This window comes from Ranitomeya imitator, chromosome 1, assembly GCF_032444005.1.
Source record: "Ranitomeya imitator isolate aRanImi1 chromosome 1, aRanImi1.pri, whole genome shotgun sequence".
Lineage (NCBI taxonomy): Eukaryota > Metazoa > Chordata > Amphibia > Anura > Dendrobatidae > Ranitomeya > Ranitomeya imitator.
In genome coordinates this window covers 262,229,485-262,253,631 of record NC_091282.1, presented here as the reverse complement: position 1 = coordinate 262,253,631, position 24,147 = coordinate 262,229,485, and positions in this window count along the sequence as shown.

The window sequence follows — 24,147 nt, the reverse complement described above, 5'->3', positions numbered from 1 at the left end:
CAGAGACTGTTATAGAATCTAACATCTGCTTTTCCACAAAACACCAGTGGTGCACATAGTCAATCTCTGAGTTCTAACTTGCCAACTGTGGGACTATCGAGTCATCACTCAAACCGTAACAGTAACATCATATCTGATGGTAACAGCAATTTTTTCCAATCGTTTCAAGATTTTTTTTAGACCATCCTTTGCAAGGCCACAGGAGAAGTCTGACTCACAGCCAATGCCTAGAGAGGATGGTACAAGAGTATCTCCAAGTTAACATCGATGCCATGACTGTGGAATTGGACCCTTGCTCATTTTGGGCTTCCAATCTTGAAAAATGGCCTGAGCTCACCACTCACGCCTTGGAGATCTTGTCGTGATCCGCAGCCAGCGTTCTCTCTGAACATGTGTTCAGCGCTGCTGGTGGTGTGCTGACAGATAAGCGCACGCGGCTGTCCAGTGACAATGTAGACAGACTAACGTTCATCAAGATGAACAAATTCTGGCTCCGCAAAGACTTTTCTACCCCTGTGTCATCTTGGGGAGACTAAAAGCTTGATGATTTTTGAAAATCACCTCACCAACCGTTTTAAAAAACTCAGGCGAAATTGATGCCACTTAAATGGTGTCAGTGGCCGAATTTTTGGAAAAAATGGAGGCTCTTTTATTTAGTCCCCTTGCTGAGTTTTACATGATGTTGCCATCGTCAATTCCAAGTGGGTGGGGTCGTCTGCAGGGTTGTTTCCTCATACTATGGCCTGGGATTCAGAGGTCTGCTCCAAAGCTTCGGTGTCTGCTTGTCAGCAGAGTAGCCCAGCCACCCACCGCCTGTTTACCTAAGTACTAATTTTAACGGCATGTAGCCCAGGAAATCCTTTTGAGCCTCATAGAATTTGGTGCTACTCAGCAGCGTACTTCACCCATGAAGCAAGCTACACCGCCTGTTTACCTAAGTACTATTTTTTAACGGCATCTAGCCCAGGAAATCATTTTGTACCCAATAGCATTTTGTGCTGCTTAGCAGAGTACCCCACCCATGAAGCAAGTTACACCACCTGTTTACCTAACTACTATTTTGTAACGGCGTCTAGCCCAGGAAATCCATTTGGGCCTAGTAGAATTTAGTGATACTCAGCAACGTACCCCACCCATGAAGCAAGCTACACCGCCTGTTTGCCTAACTACGATTTTGTAACGGCATCTAGCCAAGGAAATCCTTTTGGGCCTAGTAGAATTTAGTGCTATTCAGCAGCGTACCCCACCCATGAAGCAAGCTACACCGCCTGTTTACCTAACTATTATATTGTAGCGGCATCTAGCCCAGGAAATCCTTTTGGGCCTAGTAGAATTTAGTGATGCTCAGCAGCGTACCCCACCCATGAAGCAAGCTACATCGGCTGTTGATCTAATTACTAATTTTAAACTGCATCTAGCCCAGGAAATTGTTTTGTACCTAATAGCATTTTGTGCTACTCAGCAGAGTACCCCGCACATGAAACAACCAACACCGCCTGCTTACCTAAGTACTATTTTGTAACGGCATCTAGCCCAAGAAATCCTTTTGGGCCTAATAGAATTTAGTGCTACTCAGCAGCGTACCCCACCCATGAAGCAAGCTATACCGCCTGTTTACCTAAGTACTATTTTTTAACGGCATCTGGCCCAGGAAATCCTTTTGGGCCTAGTAGCAATTTCTGCTACTCAGCAGAGTACCCCACCCATGAAGCAAGCTACACCGCCTTCTTTCTTTCTCAATCTAACCCCTCGGCTCTGGGGTGTCCACTCTCCCTCCAGCTCTCTCCTTCTCACAGGTGGACTACCGCATGTTTTCACACTGTGGCAAATCTTTTGGGCTCAGGCATAAGAAGTCGTCGAGGTAATGGATAATATGTGCCGCCTTACAAACGTCCATGATGACACATTCGAGGAAGCAACTAAACGCCTCAAATAGTGAGCAGGATATGGGGCACCCCATGGACAAACAGCGATCTATGTAGTATGCTCCTTCACAGAAGCAGCCCAATGGGAGGACACTATTCGGAGGCACAGGTAGTAACCGGAACACCCCCTCAATGTCTGTTTTGGCCATTAGGTTGCCCCTTACCAACTTCTTGACCCGCCTGATTGCCTCGTCAAAGGAGGTACAGTGCATAGTACTGTACTTGGTTCCGCGTCGATGTTGTCGTTTACTGACCTGCCCCTTGGATATGACAAATGGTGGATTAGTCTGAATGTATTGGGTTCATTTTTTGGCACAACTCCCAACGGGGGTACCAATACGTCTTCTAAGGAAAGTGTTCTGAATGGACCCACCGCCATTCTACCTAAAGATATTTATTTTTTAATTTTTGTTGTCAAGACGTCTGGGTGTTGGTAGAGTGAGTTTAGATTTTTACTCCAGCCTTTCTTGATTTTAGAAGGGCATGACATGCCTATATCTGTGTCTCCTCCTCCTTTTACTCCTCCACCTCTTTTCTTTTCACATGACTATATGTAGTTGTGACTTTTCCATGTGTTTGTTGTGTCTTCTGAGCAGTTTGTCAGCTTTTGGATACCTTTTAAGGTGTTTCTATGTGTTTTCCATGTGTTTGCATGTGTTTTTGTTTGCTTGCCATTGGTTTCAATGGGGTTCGACGGTGTTCGTCGAACATTCGATGAACAGTTCGGTGAACACCTCCCTGTTTGACGAACCGAACCGAACCCGAACACTAGGGAGGTGGCTCAACACTACAAGTGACTACATTTTGGAAATTATAACCCTTTGGGAATTTATCTACAGATGTAGTGACGATTTTGACTCCATGGGTGTATTCCAGAAACAGGCAGCAGTGGATGGTGCTGAATGAAAATTGCAAACTGCCGTTGTAGTGACCAGTACGCTGTAGTGATCAGTATTCATATAGTGATAATAGGGTCATAACATCATCACATGTTTCTCCTGTCAGTTATGGATGAATATGGACGGATGTTTCCACTTTGAAACAACATGATGTGTAGAACATATGGCACATATTGGCACAATTCAGTATGGACCATCAAGAAGGCAACTTATGCCCTACGATTGCTCTTTCTATGTATTCTTTATTTTTTCTTCTGTTTTGGCCGATCTTCCATTAAAATCTCCCTCTTGTTTCCCCCTTCCCTCTTTTCACTATATTTTTATGTTGATGTTGTTTAAAGTATTCTATACCGCAGGATCTATACTCACCGCAATGTCCCCTGCTACTGCCCACACTTGATCCAGCACTTAAAATGGCCACGGCGCTGTGCGCCTGCGCGGTACGTCTCCTAGCAGTGTCTGCATCGCCGAAGGCATCCTTAGGACCCAGCGCGGGTCTTTGATGTCACAGGAAATGTTTTCCTTGACCCGCGCCGTGGCCCGGATGGCCGGATGTGACGTTCTGGCATTGTGGAGGGTACTGCGCATGCGCCGCATTTGGCTCGGCATTTTTGAGCAATTAGGATACTAAATTTGTAGCGTATATATACCGGACATTGTTGAGTGTAATGTATGGCCCCCCGAGGAAGCCAACTACACGAAACGCGCGTCGGGGCAATATATCCTGCCTGCCGAGGTCCCTCCTTCCCCACATGGGTAAGCAATTGCGGTGTTTGGGCTATTAAGCATGGGTACTTTTGCCACAATATGATAGGCTAGTGTTAGCCTGGGCTCTCCCCACAAGTGTAATGATTAGTGAGATGTCCACTTTACAAACCCACATCTGCCTGTAGCACCAACAACTATGGAGGCACTTTGTCTGGCGGTTTTTTGTATTTTATTTTTCGTGTTCTCTCCCCTACTCTCTCGTTATGTGTTTTGTATTTTGGCTTGTAGCCGGTATTTATTGTAAATTGAGCTCTGTCTAAATAAAAATTGGTTCTTATATTGTGTATGTATGACTTGGGCTCTATTTCATAGATATATATCTGTATTTATGAGAGTATACTCCTAGTTCTCTATAGGTTTAGTGATCAGTACGTTGCAGTCATCAGTACATTATGTCCAGCCCATGCTTCTGGAGACACGCACCAGTAAATTAGGAGGGCTCTCATCACTAAAGAAATGCCAAACATGTGGGTGCCAAATGTGGTTAAGGCACACTGGGGCTCGGAAGGGAGGGGGGAATTTTGATTTGGGAGTGGAGAATTTATTGAATTTCTTTTGGGGAGTGAGGAGCAATTTAACTTTTTCAGAGCCTTTGATCTATCAGTAATGTGTAAGCCCCCCATATTTCCGTTAACAGATGACAGATCTGAGTGGGGACTTGCTTTTTTTTGTGGATTGAGTTGAAGCTCTTATTGAGAACATTTTACATAATGTTTGGGATCACATTTTTCTGAGCATTTACTTAGGGGTTACCATCTAAATCTCCGAGTGACATGACAGCTGAAACCCCCAAGGGATCCAGTCATTATAATGAGGCAGAAGATTTACTCTGGACTCCGTCTGGCCTCTGTTCAGGGGTGTCCTTCTTTTCCGAAGTGCACAAAACTGTGGCTGACGGCACTTTTATGCAATCCTAAAGAGACACAGGTCTTATGGCATCCACAATGACTCCATATGTGTCATCATATAGAATTTTCGACCAGGGGTTCTGTCTGACTCACATATTTCAGAGATTTACACGGAAATCCCGATGTAAGCACCCATTTTTGTTTACATCCATTGTTTTATTGCACTTTTTGTTCGGCGGTATGATGATAAATCATTAATTTTTGCCTCGTTTTTTATTTTTATTTTTTACGATGTTCACTGAAGGGGTTTACTACTGGGACAGTTTTATAAATGGATGCTGCAATACCAAATATGTGTATTTTATTTTTTGTTTTTTTATTTACATAAATGTATTTATTGGAAAAACATTTCTTTTTTCTTTATTTACAGATTTAAAAAATATATTTTTACACTTTGTAATTTTTTTTTAAAAACTTACATTATCCCAGGGTGGGACATTACTATATTCTATCAGATTGCTGATCTAACACTGCACCGCAGAGTATCAGATTAGGATTAGTGATGAGTAGTGTTGAGCGATACCGTCCGATACTTGAAAGTATCGGTATCGGATAGTATCGGCCGATACCCGAAAAATATCGGATATCGCCGATACCGATATCCGATACCAATACAAGTCAATGGGACATCAAGTATCGGAAGGTATTCTCATGGTTCCCAGGGTCTGAAGGAGAGGAAACTCTCCTTCAGGCCCTGGGATCCAAAGGGATGTGTAAAATAAAGAATTAAAATAAAAAATATTGATATATTTACCTCTCCGGCGGCCCCTGAACTCAGCGCGGGTAACCGGCAGGCTTCGTTGTTCAAAATCAGCGCTTTTAGGACCTGAGAATCACGTCCCGGCTTCTGATTGGTCGCGGGCCGCCCATGTGACCGCCACGCGACCAATCACAAGCCGCGACGTCACCGCAAGCTATTAACGCGCTCATTTTTAAAAATGAGCGCGGTAATGACTTTCAAAGACGTAGCGGCTTGTGATTGGTCGCGTGGCCGCGACCAATCACAAGCCGCTACGTCTTTGAAAGTCATTACCGCGCTCATTTTTAAAAATGAGCGCGTTAATAGCTTGCGGTGACGTCGCGGCTTGTGATTGGTCGCGTGGCCGCGACCAATCACAAGCCGCTACGTCTTTGAAAGCCATTAACGCGCTCATTTTTAAAAATGAGCGCGTTAATAGCTTGCGGTGACGTCGCGGCTTGTGATTGGTCGCGTGGCCGCGACCAATCACAAGCCGCTACGTCTTTGAAAGCCATTAACGCGCTCATTTTTAAAAATGAGTGCGTTAATAGCTTGCGGTGACGTCGCGGCTTGTGATTGGTCGCGTGGCGGTCACATGGGCGGCCCGCGACCAATCAGAAGCCGGGACGTGATTCTCAGGTCCTAAAAGCGCTGATTTTGAACAACGAAGCCTGCCGGTTACCCGCGCTGAGTCCAGGGGCCGCCGGAGAGGTAAATATATCAATATTTTTTATTTTAATTCTTTATTTTACACATCTCTATGTATCCGATACCGATACCCGATACCACAAAAGTATCGGATCTCGGTATCGGAATTCCGATACCGCAAGTATCGGCCGATACCCGATACTTGCGGTATCGGAATGCTCAACACTAGTGATGAGCAAACGTGTTTGCCACTACTCGTTACTCGAGTATCACTATGCTCGGTGTTCTCGGTGAGCACTGAGTATTTTCAGGATTATTCAGCGGGAGCTCGGGTCTCCTTTTAATTTTGGCGCTCTTTAGAGCACCAATCAGCATGCAGGGATTGTCTGCCATGCTCGGCGCATTCTGCTCCGGACTCAGCTAGTGTAGGGAGAGCTGCTGCTGAGATAGGATCAGATTCTTACTTTTATTAGTTAGTGTGGGTCTACCATCACAGAATCCACAAATCCTGATAAACCAACAGTCCTTTTTAGGGCTAAATCGGGGGTACATATATTGCAGTGCTAGGTAGGCAGGGGAGTCTATGTGCACATATCCACATCAGCGCAAGGCATGCAGGCACTGTATGTGAGTATATACAGTGCCTTGTGAAAGTATTCGGCCCCCTGGAACTTTTAAACCTTTTACCACATATCATGCTTCAAACATAAAGATACCAAATTTAAATTTTTAGTGAAGAATCAACAACAAGTGGAACACAATTGTGAAGTTGAGCAAAATTAATTAGTTATTTAAAATTTTTGTGGAAATTCAAAAACTGAAAAGTAGGGCGTGCAATATTATTCGGCCCCTTTAACTTAATACTTTGTTGCGCCACCTTTTGCTGCGATTACAGCTGCAAGTCGCTTGGGGTATGTCTCTGTCAGTTTTGTACATCGAGAGACTGAAATTCTTGCCCATTCTTCCTTGGCAAAAAGCTTGAGCTCAGTGAGGTTTGATGGAGATCATTTGTGAACAGCAGTTTTCAGCTCTTTCCACAGATTCACGATTGGATTGAGGTCTGGACTTTGACTTGGCCTTTCTAACACCTGGATACATTTATTTGTGAACCATTCAATTGTAGATTTTGCTTTATGTTTGGGATCATTGTCTTGTTGAAAGACAAATCTCCCTCACAGTCTCAGGTCTTTTGCAGACTCCAACAGGTTTTCTTCAAGAATGGTCCTGTATTTGGCTCCATCCATCTTCCCATCGATTTTAACCATCTTCCCTGTCCCAAAGAAAAGCAGGCCCAAACCATGATGCTGCCACCACTGTGTTTGACAGTGGGGATGGTGTGTTCTGGGTGATGAGCTGTGCTGCCTTTACGCCAAACATATCGTTTGGCATTGTTGCCAAAAAGTTCGATTTTGGTTTCATCTGACCAGAGCACCTTCTTCCACATGTTTGGTGTGTCTCCCAGGTGGCTTGTTGCAAACTTTAAACAACACTTTTTATGGATATCTTTGAGAAATGACTTTCTTCTTGCCACTCTTCCATAAAGGCCAGATTTGTGCAGTGTACGACTCATTGTGTCCTATGGACAGACTGTCCCACCTCAGCTGTAGATCTCTGCAGTTTATGGATTATATATATATAATCATTAGGCTTTTAGGACAACATTGGATCATTCAGAGATCCACAATGAACTTCTGGAGTGAGTTTGCTGCACTGAAAGTAAAGGGGCCGAATAATATTGCACGCCCCACTATTCAGTTTTTGAATTTCCACAAAAATTTAAATTAGCAATAAATTTTGTTCAACTTCACAATTGTGTTCCACTTGTTGATTCTTCACCAAAAATTTACATTTGGTATCTTTATGTTTGAAACATGATATGTGGAAAAAGGTTGAAAAGTTCCTGGGGGCTGAATACTTTTGCAAGGCACTGTAGATCTCACTGAATACCTCAAAAAGCTCCATTCCTGTATGCTGCTGTGTATTTGATATACTGTATATGTAGCAGCAGGTATCTGTGGCATTTTTTTTGCACCTTATACCTGTTAATTTTATTAGAAAACAATCCATAGTCCCCTTTTTCTACATTTATTTGCTTGGTCATGCTGCAGACTACAGCCAGGTCATCGCAATACAAGAGCGTGAAAATCTATCAATTTGAAAAAAAAAATTGTCCCAGGCATCAAATGTGAGTGTGCAGAAAAATCTGGCCTTTTTTTGCTACTATATTATTTTTTGGGGCGTCTTACAACATTTTTGTGATTAGAGTCAGATATCGTATACTAAGTATGTGGTGCTCAAGTAGGTGCCCAAGCAGTACAAAATTATTGATAAACATGGCACACACAAAAAGTGAATGCAGTGAAATTTTAACCCCTTCATGACCCAGCCTATTTTGACCTTAAAGACCTTGCCATTTTTTGCAATTCTGACCGGTGTCCCTTTATGAGGTAATAACTCAGGAACGCTTCAATGGATCCTAACGGTTCTGAGATTGTTTTTTCGTGACATATTGGGCTTCGTGTTAGTGGTAAATTTAGGTCAATAAATTCTGTGTTTATTTGTGATAAAAACGGAAATTTGGCGAAAATTTTGAAAATTTCGCAATTTTCACATTTTGAATTTTTATTCTGTTAAAGGGAACCTGTCACCTGAATTTGGCGGGACTGGTTTTGGGTCATATGGGCGGAGTTTTCAGGTGTTTGATTGACCCTTTCCTTACCCGCTGGCTGCATGCTGGCTGCAATATTGGATTGAAGTTCATTCTCTGTCCTCCATAGTACACACCTGCACAAGGCAAGATTGCTTTGCACAGGTGTGTACTATGGAGGACAGAGAATGAACTTCAATCCAATATTGCAGCCAGCATGCAGCCAGCGGGTAAGGAAAGGGTGAATCAAACACCTGAAAACTCCGCCCATATGACCCAAAACCAGTCCCGCCAAATTCAGGTGACAGAGTCCCTTTAAACCAGAGAGTTTTGTGACACAAAATAGTTAATAAATAACATTTCCCACATGTATACATTACATCAGCACAATTTTGGAAACAAAATTTTTTTTTGCTAGGAAGTTATAAGGGTTAAAATTTGACCAGCGATTTCTCATTTTTACAACGAAATTTACAAAACCATTTTTTTGAGGGACCACCTCACATTTGAAGTCAGTTTGAGGGGTCTATATGGCTGAAAATACCCAAAAGTTACACCATTCTAAAAACTGCACCCCTCAAGGTGCACAAAACCACATTCTAGAAGTTAATTAACCCTTCAGGTGCTTTACAGCAGCAGAAGCAACATGGAAGGAAAAAATGAACATTTAACTTTTTAGTCACAAAAATGATTTTTCAGCAACAATTTTTTTATTTTCCCAATGGTAAAAGGAGAAACTGAACAACGAAAGTTGTTGTCCAATTTGTCCTGAGTACGCTGATACTGCATATGTGGGGGTAAACCACTGTTTGGGCGCACGGCAGGGCTTGGAAGGGAAGGAGCGCCATTTGACTTTTTGAATGAAAAATTGGCTGCACTCTTTAGCGGACACCATGTCACGTTTGGAGAGACCCTGTGTGCCTAAACATTGGAGCTCCCCCACAAGTGACCCCATTTTGGAAACTAGACGCCCCAAGGAACTTATCTACATGCATAGTGAGCCCTTTAAACCCCCAGGTGCTTCACAAATTGATCCGTAAAAATGAAAAAGTACTTTTTTTTCACAAAAAAATTATTTTAGCCTCAATTTTTTCATTTTCACATGGACAACAGGATAAAATGGATCCTAAAATTTGTTGGGCAATTTCTCCTGAGTACACCGATACCTCACATGTGGGGGTAAACCACTGTTTGGGCACATGGTAAGGCTCGAAAGGGAAGGAGCGCCATTTGACTTTTTGAATGAAAAATTATCTCCATCGTTAGCGGACACCATGTCGCGTTTGGAGAGACCCTGTGTGCCTAAACATTGGAGCTCCCCCACAAGTGACCCCATTTTGGAAACTGGACCCCCCAAGGAACTTATCTAGATGCCTAGTCAGCACTTTAAACCCCCAGGTGCCTCACAAATTGATCCGTAAAAATGAAAAAGTACTTTTTTTTCACAAAAAATTTCTTTTCGCCTCAATTTTTTCATTTTCACATGGGCAATAGGATAAAATGGATCCTAAAATTTGTTGAGCAATTTCTCCCGAGTACGCCGATACCTCATATGTGGGGGTAAACCACTGTTTGGGCACACGGCAGGGCTCGGAAGGGAAGGCGCGCCTTTTGACTTTTTGAATGGAAAATTAGCTCCAATTGTTAGCGTACACCATGTCGCGTTTGGAGAGCCCCTGTGTGCCTAAACTTTGGAGCTCCCCCACAAGTGACCCCATTTTGGAAACTAGACCCCCCAAGGAACTTATCTAGATGCATACTGAGCACTTTAAACCCCCAGGTGCTTCACAGAAGTTTATAATGCAGAGCCACGAAAATCAAAAATAATGTTTCTTTTCTCAAAAATGATTTTTAGCCTGGAATTTCCTATTTTGCCAATGGTAATAGGAGAAATTGGACCACAAATGTTGTTGTCCAGTTTGTCCTGAGTACGCAGATACCCGATATGTGGGGGTAAACCACTGTTTGGGCGCACGGCAGGGCTCAGAAGGGAAGGCACGCCATTTGGCTTTTTAAATGGAAAATTAGCTCCAATCATTAGCGGACACCATGTCGCGTTTGGAGAGCCCCTGTGTGCCTAAACATTGGAGCTCCCCCACAAGTGACCTCATTTTGGAAACTAGACCCCCAAAGGAACTAATCTAGATGTGTGGTGAGGACTTTGAACCCTCAAGTGCTTCACAGAAGTTTATAACGCAGAGCCATGAAAATAAAAAATAAAAATTGTTTTCTCAAAAATGATTTTTTAGCCCGCAATATTTTATTTTCCCAAGGGTAACAGGAGAAATTTGACCCCAAAAGTTGTTGTCCAGTTTCTCCTGAGTACGCTGATACCCCATATGTGGGGGTAAACCACTGTTTCGGCACATGCTGGGGCTCGGAAGTGAAGTAGTGACGTTTTGAAATGCAGACTTTGATGGAATGCTCTGCGGGCGTCACGTTGCGTTTGCAGAGCCCCTGATGTGGCTAAACAGTAGAAACCCCCCACAATTGACCCCATTTTGGAAACTAGACTTCCCAAGGAACTTATCTAGATGTGAGGTGAGCACTTTGAACCCCCAAGTGCTTCACAGAAGTTTATAATGCAGAGCCGTGAAAATAATAAATACGTTTTCTTTCCTCAAAAATAATATTTTAGCCCAGAATTTTTTATTTTCCCAAGGGTTAAAGGAGATATTGGACCACAAAAGTTGTTGTCCAGTTTCTCCTGAGTAAGCTGATACCCCATGTGTGGGGGTAAACCACTGTTTGGGCACACGTTGGGGCTCAGAAGGGAAGTAGTGACTTTTGAAATGCAGACTTTGATGGAATGGTCTGCGGGCGTCACGTTGCGTTTGCAGAGCCCCTGGTGTGCCTAAACAGTAGAAACCCCCACAAGTGACCCCATTTTGGAAACTAGACCCCCAAAGGAACTTATCTAGATATGTGGTGAGCACTTTCAACCCCCAAGTGCTTTACAGAAGTTTATAACGCAGAGCCGTGAAAATAATAAATACGTTTTCTTTCCACAAAAATAATTTTTTAGCCCAGAATTTTTTATTTTCCCAAGGGTTACAGGAGAAATTGGACCCCAAAAGTTGTTGTCCAGTTTCTCCTGAGTACGCTGATACCCCATGTGTGGGGGTAAACCACTGTTTGGGCACACGTCGGGGCTCAGAAGGGAAGTAGTGACTTTTGAAATGCAGACTTTGATGGAATGGTCTGCGGACGTCTTGTTGCGTTTGCAGAGCCCCTGGTGTGCCTAAACAGTAGAAACCCCCCACAAGTGACCCCATTTTGGAAACTAGACCCCCCAAGGAACTAATCTAGATATGTGGTGAGCACTTTGAACCCCCAAGTGCTTCACAGACGTTTACAACGCAGAGCCGTGAAAATAAAAAATCATTTTTCTTTCCTCAAAAATGATGTTTTAGCAAGCAATTTTTTATTTTCTCAAGGGTAACAGGAGAAATTGGACCCCAGTAATTGTTGCACAGTTTGTCCTGAGTATGCTGGTACCCTATATGTGGGGGTAAACCACTGTTTGGGCGCACATCGGGGCTCGGAAGTGAGGGAGCACCATTTGACCTTTTGAATACAAGATTGGCTGGAATCAATGGTGGCGCCATGTTGCGTTTGGAGACCCCCTGATGTGCCTAAACAGTGGAAACCCCTCAATTCTACCTCCAATTCTAACCCCAACACACCCCTAACCCTAATCCCAACTGTAGCCGTAACCCTAATCACAACCCTAACCCCAACACACCCCTAACCCTAACCACAACCCTATTTCCAACCCTAACCCTAAGGCTATGTGCCAACGTTGCGGATTCGTATGAGATTTTTCAGCACCATTTTTGAAAAATCCGCTGGTAAAAGGCACTGCGTTTTACCTGCGGATTTACCGCGGATTTCCAGTGTTTTTTGTGCGGATTTCACCTGCAGATTCCTATTGAGGAACAGGTGTAAAACGCTGCGGAATCCGCACAAAGAATTGACATGCTGCGGAAAATACAACGCAGCGGTTCCGCGTGGTATTTTCCGCACCATGGGCACAGCGGATTTGGTTTCCATATGTTTACATGGTACTGTAAACCTGATGGAACACTGCTGCGAATCCGCAGCCAAATCCGCACCGTGTGCACATAGCCTAATTCTAAAGGTATGTGCACACGCTGCGGAAAACGCTGCGGATCCGCAGCAGTTTCCCATGAGTTTACAGTTCAATGTAAACCTATGGGAAACAAAAATCGCTGTACACATGCTGCGGAAAAACTGCACGGAAACGCAGCGGTTTACATTCCGCAGCATGTCACTTCTTTCTGCGGATTCCGCAGCGGTTTTACAACTGCTCCAATAGAAAATCGCAGTTGTAAAACCGCAGTGAAATGCGCAGAAAAACCGCGGTAAATCTGCGATAAATCCACAGCGGTTTAGCACTGCGGATTTATCAAATCCTCTGCGGAAAAATCCGCAGAGGACCAGAATACATGTGGACATTCCTACCCCTAACCCTACCCCTAACCCTACCCCTAACCCTACCCCTAACCCAACCCCTACCCCTACCCCTAGCCCTAGCCCTACCCCTACCCCTAACCCTACCCCTACCCCTAACCCTACCCCTAACCCTAACCCTAGTTCTTACCCCAACATTAGTGGAACAAAAAAAAATAAAAAATTCTTTATTTTTTTATTGTCCCTACCTATGGGGGTGACAAAAGGGGGGGGTCATTTACTATTTTTTTTATTTTGATCACTGAGATAGGTTATATCTCAGTGATCAAAACTCACTTTGGAACGAATCTGCCGGCCGGCAGATTCGGCGGGCGCACTGCACATGCGCCCGCCATTTCGGAAGATGGCGGCGCCCAGCAAAGAAGACGGACGGACACCGGGAGGCCGGGTAAGTATAAGGGGGGGAGATCAGGGCACGGGGGGGGGGGCGTCGGAGCACGGGGGGGTGGATTGGAACACGGGGGGAGCGGACAGGAGGACGGGGGAGTGGAGCACAGGACGGAGGGGAGCGGACCACAGATCGGGGAGCTGGGGGGGCGATCGGTGGGGTGGGGTGGGTGCACATTAGTGTTTCCAGCCATGGCCGATGATATTGCAGCATCGGCCATGGCTGGATTGTAATATTTCACCAGTTATTTAGGTGAAATATTACAAATCGCTCTGATTGGCAGTTTCACTTTCAACAGCCAATCAGAGCGATCGTAGCCACGGGGGGGTGAAGCCACCCCCCCTGGGCTAAACTACCACTCCCCCTGTCTCTGCAGGCCGGGTGAAATGGGAGTTAACCCTTTCACCCGATCTGCAGGGACGCGATCTTTCTGTGACACAGCATATGCGTCACAGGTCGGATTGGCACCGACTTTCATGACGCATACGCTGTGTCACAGGTCGGGAAGGGGTTAATGAGGCAAAGTACATACAGGGGAGCCATAATCCCTACAATATGACCATTATACCCACAAGTATATAAGTGAGGTACATTGATGAAGGTCTAAACAGACCGAAAACATCTACTGTATGTACTTTACCTCATTAAAATTTCACTGCATTCACTTTTTGTGTGTGCCAAGTTTATCGATAATTTTTTACAACATTTTTGGACACCATTTTGCTGCCCAAAAAATCTGTAGTTGGCCCAAAAATATTTAGCTACAGTTCTTATATTTATCACTGTGATTTGTACACCTCAAGCATCACATATAATTGCACTAAATATTTTACAAATTTAGTACTCCAATTTTTTCTTTTGTCATAGCCTACTTATTGACACAATTTTGGTGGGCCCAAAAAAATCAAGGCCACTTTTTGATCAGTCTATTATCTTCGTCTGACGCCTGGTGTATCTGTGGTGTCAAAATTCCCACTTTGCAGGCATACATTGCATTTTTTTGTCTGCTAGCCTCGGTCTACTCAGTATTTTGTTGATTAAAAAATGTAAAAAACAAAAAGGCCACATATTTAAACAGTCTGTTATCTCGGTCAGAAGCCCGGTGTATCTGTGGTGTCAAAATTCCCGTCTTTGCATGCATACATTGCATTTTTTTGTCTGCTAGCCTCGGTCTACTCAGTATTTTGTTGACTAAAAAATTTAAAAACAAAAAGGCCACATATTTAAACAGTCTGTTATCTTGGTCAGAAGCCCGGTGTATCTGTGGTGTTAAAATTCCCGCTTTGCAGGCATACATTGCATTTTTTTGTCTGCTAGCCTCGGTCTACTCAGTATTTTGTTGTTTAAAAAATGTAAAAAACAACTTTAACATATTTAGACAGTCTGTTATCTCGGTCAGAAGCCCAGTGTATCTGTGGTGTCAAAATCTTTGCTTTGCAAGCATACATTGCAATTATTTGTCTGCTAGCCTCGGTCTACTCAGCATTTTGTTGATTAAAAAATGTAAAAAAAAAAAGGCCACATATTTAAACATTCTGTTATCTCCGTCAGACACCTGGTATATCTGTGGTGTCAAAATCCTCGCTTTGCAGGCATACATTGCATTTTTTTGTCTCCTAGCCTTGGTCTATACAGTATTTGGTGGTTAATTTTTTTTAGAAAAACCCAGGTTACACATTGAAACAGTCTGTTATCTCAGTCAGACGCCAGGTCTATCTATGGTCTCCAAATACTTGCTTTTCAGGCATATTGATCACATATAAGTTTTATCAAAATTAAGACATTTGCATTGAACTTTTAAAATATTTCAGTAGTCCATTTAAAATTGGCAAGGCAAGGGGCAAGGGACGGGGAAGTTGACATGATGCTGATGGCGCATGCAGAGGACGAGGCCGTGGTCAAGCTGAAAGTGGGCCATAACAAAGACCCACACCTTCCTGTACCAGTTTCTAGGAGACTGCAGCACACCACTATTGAAGCCAGAGCAGTGTGAAACAGTTGTTCGTTGGATAGCTAATAATGCTTCTAGCCACCACCACCACCACCACGACTTCCACATGGTCAAGTCTGAGTAGCTGTGAGTGTGGACCACATATTACTCACCCTGATCTTCCTTCCTCCCACCATGCCAAGTGCCCTTAGACAACTGATCCCACACTTGGACACTCTGAAGAGCTGTTCAGTGTTCCCTTTAAAGATTCTGGACTCTCAGCCGGTCAACTTGAAGTGGGGCCAGATGAGATGGCATGTAGCGATGCCCAAAGATTTGAACAGCCACGGTCACACAAAGGCAATGGTGGGAAAGTGTCATAAGAGGTGGACGATGATGATACACAATTTCCAGAAAGTCAGGGGGAGGAGCAGGGTGCAGATGTGGAAGAAGAGGTGGTGGATGACATAGTAACTGACCCAACCTGGCAGGAGGACATGCAGAGCGAGGACAGCAGCACACATGTGGAATGAGGCATAGCATCCCAACATGCAGGAAGAAGCAGTGTGGTGGCCGCAGACATTCCCCGTGACACCAACATGACGGAAGTTGCCATTCCAACTGTTAGATCTTTTCAAGTCTGGTTATTTTTAAAAGACCCTGACAATAACCTCAAGCAGACAATTTGCAACACCTGCCATGTCCACATCAGCAGGGGTAGCAAAACTACCAGCCTGACTAGCACCAGCATGATTAGGCACATTGCAGCAAAGCACCCAACTTTGTGGGCTGAACCCCAGGCTCCAAGAACACTGTCTGCAGGGGACACCACTGCTACTTCCACTGTTTTGCACAGAAGCCAATTCCCAGTCGGCGGTGCATGTGAAGATGTCTCATGCCCTGCACCTGTTGTTGCCCACAGTCAAGCAGCACCATCATCAAGCCCACCCCCGACCTTGTTTCAGAGCAGCCTTCAGTTGTCTATACCCCAGTCATTGGAACATAAGCAGAAATACCCAGCCAAAGCCCCACAGGCCACAGTACTTAATTCTATAATTTCTCGTCTGCTTGCTCTCAAAATGTTGCCTTTTAAGCTCTTTGAGAAGGAAGCTTTCCGCAACCTGATGGTGGCAGCTGTCCCAAGGTACTCGGTCCCCAGTAGCCGCTATTTCTCCCAATGTGCCATACCGGCATTACACCAGCATGTGTCCCACAACATTATCGGTGCATTCAACAATGATATTACTGGGATTGTCCACCTAACCACGACACGTGGACAAGTGCTTGTGGGCAGGGATGGTACTTCTCACTGACGGCACACTGGGTTAACATAGTGGAAGCCGGGACCCAGTCAGACCTTGGGATGGAACACATCCTCCTCACGCTGAGGATTGTGGGCCCTATGTCAATCAGGGTTGCCCCACAGTCTACAGCTCCTGCACCTCCTCCTCTTCAGCCTCCATCTTTGAAATGAGCACATCAGTCAGAAGCTGGAAGCACTGCAGTACTGCCTCAGCCAAGCAGCAACAGGCTGTCCTGAAGCTAATCTGCTTAGGTGACAAACCACACAATGCTGAAGAGTTGTGGACAGTGCTGAAACAGAAGTCAGATATTTCGATGACATCGCTGAACCTACAGCCAGGCATGGTCATGTGTGACAATGGCTGTAACCTGGTGGCGGCTCTGAGGCAAGGTGAGCTCACAAACGTACCTTGCCTGGCCCATGTGCTTAACCTAGTCGTTCAACATTTTCTCAGAAGCTTCCCGGAGCTACCGGATCAGCTAGTGAAAGTACGCCACCTTTCTGCCCAGTTTAGAAAGTCAGCTACAGCTACAGCCGCCCTTGCCATGCTTCAGCAGCATTTTCATCCTCCACCTCACTGACTGGTGTGTGATGTCCCCACGCTGTGGAACTCTACACTGCATATGTTGGAAAGGATTTGTGAGCAGAAGAGGGCAGTTGTTGACTAACAGCATCAACAAGGCCGCCGTTATTCAGTTCAGACTCCACACATAAGACCTCAGGAGTGGACATGGATGTCAGACATATGTACCATCCTCCAAAACTTTGAGGACTGCACCAAGATGGTGAGTGGTGATGATGCCATAATTAGCTTCACTATCCTGCTTTTCTGCATTCTGAAAACCTCTCTGCTCACAATTAAAGAGGATGCATTGCAGGTAGAGCACAAGGACATGGAGCAAGGAACTATACAGGGTGATTACACTCAGCCCAGCCTCATGTCTTTCCAGCGTGGATTGGTAGACAATGAGGAAGAGGAGGAGGATGAAGAACAGGAGCTACTTTCATGTGCTATAGGTGGTACTACAAGCACAGCTGTTATACCGTCTGTTCAGCGTGGATGGACTGAGGACAGGGAGCAAGATGAGGAGGAGGAAGACAGCATGGTCAGTCAGATGCCCTGTTGGTGATGACATGGTAGTCTTGCCTGTTAGCAGTCTGGCACGCATGGCTGACTTTATGTTGCGATGCGTTTACCGTGACAATCGCATTATTAACATTTTTGGCGACACTCATTACTGGCTGGTGACACTTCTAGACCCATGCTACAAGAACTTTCCATCTCTTCTTCCAGAGACAGACAGATGTAGTAAAATGGTGCAGTACCATAGGGCCCTTGTAGCGGAATTACTAAAACAATTCCCATCTGAGAACGCTGGCAGCAGACGTTTAAAAGTTTGGTTTAGTTTTTGTATGTTTTTTGGTGCACCTGTAAAAATGGCATGAAACTCACAACATTGCTTACAGCTGTGACCTAAGAGTCAGAAATGCTTCCAAGGGCGATCCCCATGATGTTCCTTTGACTTTTGAGCAGTGTTTCCATCATTTTCAGACTTTTTTAGACTTTAAAAGGACCCCCGGGGGATCGCGGTAAAAATACTCTGGTTTCCCGTGGACTTAAGGTACCGTCACACATAACGATATCGTTAACGATATCGTTGCAACGTCACGCTTTTGGTGATGTAGCAACGATCCCGCTAACGATCTCGTTATGTGTGACAGCGGCCAACGATCAGGCCCCTGCTGGGAGATTTTTGGTTGTTGGGGAATGATCAGGACCATTTTTTGGTCACTGATCACCCGCTGTCATCGCTGTGACGCCGATTCAGCGATGTGTTCACTTTTAACCAGGGTAAATATCAGGTTACTAAGCGCAGGGCCGCGCTTAGTAACCCGATATTTACCCTGGTTACCATTGTAAAAGTAAAATTAAAAAAAACACTACATACTCACATTCTGATGTCTGTCACGTCCCCCGGCGTCCACTGTGTCAGCGCTGGCCGTAAAGCAGAGCACAGCGGTGATGTCACCGCTGTGCTCTGCTTTACGGCCGGCGCTGACACAGTCAGTGCAGGGAAACTCTCGGCAGCAGCGCGTGCATTAGTAGCGCTCCTGCCGAAAGCAGTTTTAACCCTGTGGATACCGGCGGGGGACGTGACAGACATCAGAATGTGAGTATGTAGTGTTTTTTTTTTTTTACTTTTACAATGGTAACCAGGGTAAATATCGGGTTACTAAACGCGGTCCTGCACTTACTAACCCGAGGTTTACCCTGGTTACCCGGGTGCTGCAGGGGGACTTCGGCATCGTTGAAGACAGTTTCAACGATGCCGAAGTCGTTCCCCTGATCGTTGGTCGCTGACAGCTCCCCAGCAACCACACAACGACTTACCAACGATCACGGCCAGGTCGTATCGCTGGTCGTGATCATTGGTAAGTCGTTTAGTGTAAAGGTACCTTTACATTTGTTTTGTTGCTCGTGTCGAGTACCCGAGTATTCCAATTTGCTCGACCCGAGCAATGAGCACCTGAGCATTTTAGCGCTCGCCCATCACTAATCAGGATCTGACAGGCAGGGAATTAGGCATGTCAGAGTCTTTACTCAGCAGGCGCTAACAAGCAACCTTTCCTGCAGGACCCAGAAGAACCCGTGTGGCCATCTTGGTGCTGCGGGTCTCCATGCAGATCATCAGGACAACGCAATCGCATCCTGTTATCCTGATGATAGAGCGCAGGGAGCGCCCTTCCTGCACGATGCCCCTCTATGTCACTTTCACTACTGACAGCAGCATAAGAGGGGTTAAGTTCCTGCGATCTGTGCTAACACCAATGGTGGGCATTGCTGCGGGGTGTCAGCAGTCACATACAGCTAACACCCGCACCCGATCGCCACAGCGCTCAGCGTGAAGTCACGCGATCGGTTGCGCCGTACTAATGCTGCAGTTTGCAGGAACACATCTCCCGCAGAGCAGTACTAGTACGGTGCATGTCGGGAAAGGGTAAACTGATAGATCTTGGAATAACAGTAACTTCCACAATTGGATGTGTTTAAATAAAATATTCCTATGCTGAGATAATCTTATAAATGTACCCCTGCTGTGTACTGTGTAATGACTATGTCTGACTGTACAGGAGCATGGTCTGATCATACCACATCTACTGGGCAGGGGAGGAACCAGGAGTGTGTACAAACATTACAACAGGGGAGCACACTTGATTCTTTCTTTGATGTAAAACATTGTTTAAAAACAGACGACAAAGAAGTGTTTTACCTCCCAAAAAGAATCAAATGTAATCTGCTGCTGTAATGTCTGAATACTTTTTTGCGTCCCCCCTGTCCAGGAGATGTGGCATGATCCAACCATGTTCCTGTACGGTCAGACAGAGCCATTACACAGTACACAGCAGGGGCACATTTATAAGATTATCTCAGCACAGGAACATTATATTTAACCGTGCTGTTCTGTTCGTTTCCACTACACACTTGTACTGCTCTGGTCATTTTTGACCGGACATAATAAAATGCTGTTTTAGCTACTTAAAACATTTTTCTGGAATACCTGTGTTAGGTGTCGAGTTCCCACCTCTGCACAGGGGGAATCTCAAACCATCTCTGCTGCGGTCTCCCATTCTTCTCCAGCCGCAGTGGAGTCTGCTCAGCATAGATGTCAGTCCCAGCGTCTTGCTCAGTCTCACTCTGTGCATAGGGTTACTGCTGCTTTTCCTGCTTCTGCCATTGAAGCCAGTGCTGGGCAGCGGCGAGCAGATGCTTTTGGGACTAATCCTGCTTTTTCCCTTCTGAGCATGCCCAGGGTGAGATCTCACGTTGGAGATCGAAGGTCACATGCTCAGATGCTGCAGCGGTTCCCATTGGTCCTCCAGGAAGGTCCTGAAGGTGCTAAACTTCTGTGGCAGCTTCCCATTGGTCCTTTATTGGAAGGTCCTGAACGTGCTGCAGCTATATAAGCTTCGCATGACCGCACGGCCATGCGCTAGTGTACAATTGTAATCATGTATGTGTTGATGAGTGCAAGTCGTTCCTTAAAAAACCCATTGTCAGGATTCCCCTGACCGCTGCCACCAATTTGTCACAATTCACACCGTGACCGTCACCCCTACGTCACGGGTTGGGGTGACTTTAGGCCAACAGACGGCTATCACATGTACAGGGGGGCTTATCTTAGTTATCCCTCCACTGCTGGACAATGTGATGAGAAAACACACACAAGGCTATTGACCTCTTAGTTTACAGCAGGGGCTTATTTTAGGTATCCCACTGCTTTCAATATACCACAAACTGCAGGGATTTATGTATATCCCGCTTACAGTTCCACTTAACACTTGCAGCTCTCTGGCGCCCTCCTTACTCTCAGGTCAGATTAGGTACTGCACCCTGGGTAGTTAGTCGCCAGAAAGGCTGCCTGCTATGTACTGGCTATTGAGCACGCTGCAGCGACGCGATAACTACTCCCACTCAGGCAGGAACAATAATTATCAATGCCGCAGTCGCTTCAGCATCCCTCAACAGTCAGCGCACTCTCGCTGCCACCAGCTTCGATTAAACGGGTCCGAAGCTAACCCAACACAACAGTAACAGTAGCGTATTTCCCTTCAGAAGACTTAGGGTACGGTTTTTAGAGCATGGAGAAGAACTAACATATAATAGTATATCCCATTAAAAAAAATTAGGCAGTGCTTTATCAAAAATATTTTTAAAGATGTTACAAATGAGACAATTGCAAATATGTACATGGGTAATTATAACATAAAGGGAATAAAAGAGAAAAGATAACACTCACATGTTAAAAGCATGGCGGGCACCCCAGGCTAGTGCAGTTTCCATACATCCCAGTCCATGGGATGTACTCAGCTCTTCCAGAAAAATAGGACAAGGAGTCCAGAAGAAGAAATCCAGCAGAAGGCTGAGCTGGGGATGTGTGTAGACAGTTATAACTTCAAGGCTGTGACATCACAGAAAGGCTGGCTTATCCAGACCCTCCTCTCTCTACCTTCTGAGTAAACTTTAAACTATTTCCTCTGATTTCTATTACTTCACTACAAAACATGTCAGAGTCCTAACATACTCATAATTCATCTCGGATTAACGTGAGCATTCTAATGAGATCAAATATGTCCTATCTGGGATACATATTTACAGAGAAAACCCTACTTCTTTACCAGATGGAGTTAGAAGCCCGAGTTTCAAGGGATGGATAGATACACCGAGTGAGACTAAGAATATATATTTTCGTATTTCTAGCTTAAATCGTTTGCCTAATATCTAACAAAAACTAAACAAAGAATCTTTCCTGATCTTTGGAGACATTTTTCCGGTTCCAGCTAGTGGAAGATTCTAACCTGGTCGTAAATACCGATCGGCCATGAAACTCCCCACACTCTCTGAGAAGGAAAGCCAGGAATTGGCAGCTACAAACTGTTACTCCAAGAAGGGGGGCTTAGCCCACGCAGGCTAGCAAGAGAACTACTTATGATATTCCATACCATATCGTGACACCTCCCCCTTTTGGTGTGCGCTAGGGAGGCAGTACCCCACGGTATGCCTTCATGGGCACCTCAGTAGGTTCACCCTGGCGGGAGAGTCCATCTGCATTCCCATGCTCTTTGCCCGTTTTGTGTTCCATGGTGAAGTCAAACTGCTGAAGGGTAAGGCTCCAGCGTAGCAACCTGCCGTTGGTTCCACACATGGCGTTTAGCCAGCGCAGAGGGTTGTGGTCGGTCACCACAGTGAAGGGGTGACCGTACAAGTAGGGCTGCAAGCGCTGCAGGGCCCAGACTATGGCCAGGCACTCCTTCTCGATGGTGGAGTAGGCCACTTCCCTCAGCAAAAGTTTCTGGCTCAGGTATAACATGGGGTGCTCTTGGTCCTCCGAGTCAACCTGACTGAGTACAGCACCAAGGCCAAACTCGCTGGCGTCGGTCTGCACCAAGAACGGTCGACTGCTGTCGACTGCTTTCAACACAGGGGCGTTGCACAGTGCGGTTTTCAACGCCTGGAAGGCCCCCTCACAGCCATCTGTCCAGTTGACAATGTGGGGTAGCTTCTTCCTGGTGAGGTCCATCAAAGGTTTTGCCAGGCTATTATAGTGCTTTACGAAGCGCCTATAGTACCTTGCAGTGCCCAAGAAGGACATCACCTGTTTCTTGGTCACGGGAGTGGGCCAGTTCACGATCACTCCCACTTTGTCAGGCTCTGGCTTCAGGGTGTTCCCGCCTACCCGGTGCCCCAGGTAGTGAACCTCCCTCATGCCCATCTGACACTTTCCCGGCTTGATAGTCAGTCCTGCTTGGTGAATTCGCCGGAGCACCTCCTCGAGATGCTGCAGGTGTTCCTCCCAGGAGAGACTGAAGATAGCAATGTCATCCAAGTACGCCACGGCGTACTTCTCCAGTCCCTGAAGCAGGAGGTTGACCATCCGCTGGAAAGTGGCAGGGGCATTCTTCATGCCGAAGGGCATGACCGTGGACTCGAACAGTCCAAAGGGTGTGATAAAGGCGGACTTCTCCTGCGCCTCGGGGCTCAGGGGAATCTGCCAGTATCCTCGACTCAGATCCATTATTGTTAGGTAATTTGCACCAGCTAACTTCTCAAGCAGCTCCTCGATGCGTGGCATTGGGTGCACATCCGAGGCTGTGATGGCGTTGAGCCCCCTGTAGTCCACGCAGAACCGGGTGGTCCGGTCCTTCTTTGGCACGAGAACTACAGGTGATGCCCACGCGCTCTTTGACCGTCGAATCACCCCCAGCTGTAACATCTCATCGATCTCTTGGCGCATAGTCTGCTGCACCTGGTCAGAGATTCGATGGGGTGTTCGCCGTAGTGGGGCGTGATTCCCGGTGTCCACCTCGTGGACTGCTAACTGAGTCCTCCCCGGTCGGTTGGAGAACACGACCCGGAAGGGTTCCAGGGTGGTTTGCAACTGCAACCGCTGGGATTCAGTTAACGAGGCGCTTACCTCCACGTCCTCGATGGACCCATTGGCCTTGGCTTGGGCCAGCATGTCCAGGAGGGTGTCTTCCTCACCGTCTTTGGGCAAGCTGCAGACCGGTAGGACGAAAGGTTCACGTTTGTGATGAGCCTTCATCATGTTGACGTGAAAGGCCTTTCGCCTACCCCGAGCGTGGTCAAGCGTGACCACGTACGTGACCGGGTTGAGCTGTTGGTGGACGACGTACGGGCCCTCCCAGGCTGCCTGAAGCTTATCCGTTGGTACGGGGACCAGCACCCACACCTTTTGACCCACGTGGTAGGTCCGCTCCCGGGCGTTCTGGTCGTACCATTGCTTCTGATCAGCCTGAGCTTGCGTCATGTTGTCATGCACCAACTGCGTCAAGGTCTGCATCTTGTCACGGAAGCGCATGACATACTCCACTATGGACACTTCAGAAGGGTTCAGCTCTTCTTCCCAGGATTCTCTTACCAACCCAAGGGGTCCCCGGACTCGCCTGCCGTACAGGAGCTCGAAGGGGGAGAACCCCG